Below are 3,843 nucleotides of genomic sequence, written 5' to 3' on the forward strand. Positions count from 1 at the left end.
AAAATGCGACTAAATTCGAAGAGAAAAATCCATAAATATGTTCAGCCACAATTACTAAGTTTAGCAAAAACAATAAGTTCAATGACCTACTTTTGTGGCATTAGCATGGTGATATAAGTAAAATGGCAAAGAATGGAATGTATCATACTATACGAATGAACATAAATATCAACACAAGAGGCATGAATATTTCAACTATACTAACCATGAATATGTACTTCTAACTAATCAAGTGAAGTAGAGAAATCATGTAATGAATAAAAATTTTAACAAGAAAAAGATGATAACTTGTTTTATAAATGACATTTGAGTGATAAAAAGATGAAAATAATATGAAAAATATAGATTACTATGATAAATAGCATTATAAATTAGTGCAATAAAAGAGAAAAGAGTAAACAAACGCTAAAGGAGGGAGGTTGGGTGTCGAAAACGTAGTTGGAAGTGGCGCATGGGTGTGGTGGGGAGGGCATGTGGACTTGCAGCGGCTAGGGTTAGGGTTTTTTGGGTAAAGAAGACAATTAATAGTGCAATCTATTTATAGATTTTGGGGCATACGGCCAGGGAACACGCTCGTGTTCCCTAAATTTTTCCCGTGTGACTCGCGAATTTTGAATTTGGGTGCGTCTAACTTTTAGTCCACGCTCGTGTTCCTTGGGCGTGTGGGTGCACACAGCCGTGTCACACGACCGTGCCTGGCTTTGTTCACTTCTCCCACGCCCGTGTATGTAGGCCCACGCTCGTGTTCGTTTAACAGGTTCGACCACGGGTTATAGACACAGGCGTGTCGCACGCCCGTGTTGTTTTGGCAGGTTAGCCCACGACCATGTTGCATGGTCGTGGCGATTTATCGTAGCCCCTGTTGGAGAAATCTTTCCCCTGTTTTCACATAACCCTAAGCATGCCTGTGTGCTTGGCCGTGTCTATGTGGAAAAACCTGTATTCAAGATCTCTGTTAGTAAGTTAGGTGTTAAATAGTAAAATTTTAAAAAATTAATATTGTTAGTGCTTGGGTTGCCTCCCGAGAAGCGTTTATTAGTCTAAGCTCGACTTACCTCTCCATTGAATGGTCATGGTGGTTTGAGGAGTTTATACTTCTCATTCTTGCTATCATTCTCATCAAAATAAGGTTTTAGATGGGTGTCGTTTACCTTAAAATGCCGAACTTGGGATGACTTACCTCGACTGTACCTAATGGGAAAATGCTAAGTACCGTAAGAGGGATTTCTTCGTTCAGTGTGGTAGTGACAATGTGAGGATCTGCGGCATCTAATAAGACTTTATCTCCAACCTTAAGTTGACGTGGGAAGGTGTTGAGCTCGTTCTAGCATAGTTTTGGTTTATCATGTGTTCTCGATTTATGCGTCTGCCATTCATCTAGCTCCTCGATTTGTAGCCTTCGATCTTCATGAATAGGTCGTCTCTTACTACTTGAGAATGACTCATGTGCTTCCTTTATACTCATTTCCTGCAAAGTAGGTTGTACTATATTGTCAGTTTTAGTAGAATGGTTTAGATGATCACTTTCAATTTCTGATGTGGCACAAGAATTGTAAGATTGAAAGGTGATTGTTTTGTCTCCCATACGGAGTGTGAGCTCACCTGTTCCAACATCGATAATCATTTTAGCAGTTGCTAAAAAGGGCCGTCCCAAAATCAAAGGAGTGTTGCTATCCTCCTCTATGTCTAGAACAATAAAGTCAACGGGAAATATAAATTTATTGACTTTAACTAGCACATATTCAAAATACCCCTAGGGAATCTTATAGTTTTATCTACTAATTGAATGCTCATCCTAGTCTATTTGGGTTTCCCAAGACCTAATTGTTTGAACATTTTGTAGGGCATGACATTAATACTAGCCCCTAAATCAGCTAATGCATTATTAACATCTAAACTCCCAATTAAGCAAGGAATCATAAAACTCCCTGGATCTTTTAGTTTGTTGGGTAGTTTATTCTGTAGAATAGCTGAGCAAATTGAGTTCAGTTCCACATGCGACACCTCATCCAACTTCCGTTTATTTGTTAAAAGCTCCTTTAAAAATTTCATTGCATTTGGCATCTGCAATAGAGCTTCAATAAACGATAAGTTAATATGTAATTTTTTTAAGAGTTTAAGGAATTTACCAAATTGTTCATCTGAGTGGTCTTTCCTTGTCGCGTTGGGGTATGGTACACGAGGTTTATATTCGACATTCATTGATTTGTTTTTATTATGACCTACCTCACCTTGACCTCTGCTCACCACAGTTTCTTGCCTCGGTTCTGGTTTAGGCTCAACAAATCCTTCTTCATCTTGAACATTAATCGCGTTAAGCTGTTTCCTTGGGTTGGGTTCAGTATTACTTAGCAAGCTACCTTGTGGTCGTTCGGAGATTAGTTTGGAAAGTTGGCCTATCTGAGTTTCGAGCCCTTGGATCAATGCTTGTTGATTTTTAAGTGCTGTCTAGGTGTTCTGGAAACGAGTTTCTGACACCAAGATGAATTTGGTTAACATCTCCTCAAGGTTCGGCTTCTTTTTTTGCTAGTAAGGTGGTTGTTGAAAACCCGGAGGATGTTGTGGTCTTTGATTTCCTTGACCGCCCCACGAGAAATTGGGATGGTTCCTCCAACCTGTATTATAAGTGTCACTATATGGGTTATTTTGGGATCTAGAGTTATTGTTACCCATATATTGAACTTGTTCCTCCTTGATGATAGGGTTGATGGGTTGATATTCTGTGCATGCTCCTCCTCCATTCGTCTCGCACCTTATTACTAGATGTACCTAAGTAGGACCAAGTAAACCATCAATCTTTTTATTTAGAAGTTCTACCTGGTTTGACAGCATAGTAACCGAATCGACATTATAAACACCTGCTGTTTTAGTTGGCTTAGTCCTCATGACTTGCCACTAATAGTTATTCCGTGACATCTCTTCAATAAACTCATAAGCATTTTCAGGTGTTTTATTATTTATGGTTCCGTCAGCAGCTGCGTCAACCATTTGTCGAGTCGAAGTATTCAGGCCATTATGGAATGTTTGAACCTGTAGCCAAAGCGATAACCTATGATGAGGGCACCTTCTAAGTAAGTCCTTATATCTCTCCCATGTATCGTAAAGAGTTTCTAAGTCCATCTGCACAAACGAAGAAATATCATTACGTAATTTGGCCGTTTTAGCTGGCGAAAAATATTTTAATAGAAATTTTTCGGTCATTTGTTCCCAAGTAGTGATTGACCCTCGTGGTAACGAGTTCAACCACTGTTTAGCTTTATTTCTCAATGAAAAAGGGAATAACCAAAGAAAATGGCATCGTCAGAAACACCATTAATTTTAAATGTATCATAGAATTCCAGGAAATTTGCCAAATGAGTGTTCAGATCCTGATCCTGCAAACCATCAAACTAAACAAATTGCTGTATCATTTGAATAGTGTTAGGTTTTAGTTCAAAATTATTTGCAGCAATAGCAGGCCTAACTATACTTGACTCAGTTACTGTTAAAATAGGTTTAGCATAATCATACATAGTACGAGGAGCAGGATTCTGATTTGCTAGTTCAATGTGTATCGCAGGAGGTAGCTGATTGTCTTGGTTTTCAGCCATTTCTTCAGTTGGGGGTTGAGTATCGTTCTCTTACTCGTTCTCTATGTATCTTAAGCTTCGTCTTATTTCTCTTTGGCTTCTGCGAACTGTGTGATCAATTTCTTCGTCAAAAAAAGTGGTCTTGACGAGTTTTTACTAGTCATAAACTATAAAAACCTATCAAGAGAAAGAAAAAGTAAATTAATAAATAATAAAATTAAAATTAAAATTAAATTGCAAGAAAAATAAATGGCTAAAGTAATAAAAATTGAGC

General features: G+C 38.1%; 1 non-coding gene across 1 annotated transcript; it reads left to right on the forward strand.

The window, feature by feature from the left end:
• Positions 1-3,046: 3,046 nt before the first annotated feature.
• LOC128280326 (small nucleolar RNA R71) lies at positions 3,047-3,153 on the forward strand. Its single transcript, XR_008270506.1, has one exon. It is a non-coding gene; the product is annotated as a small nucleolar RNA R71 (small nucleolar RNA).
• Positions 3,154-3,843: the final 690 nt, after the last annotated feature.

This window comes from Gossypium arboreum, chromosome 8 (genome assembly GCF_025698485.1).
Source record: "Gossypium arboreum isolate Shixiya-1 chromosome 8, ASM2569848v2, whole genome shotgun sequence".
Lineage (NCBI taxonomy): Eukaryota > Viridiplantae > Streptophyta > Magnoliopsida > Malvales > Malvaceae > Gossypium > Gossypium arboreum.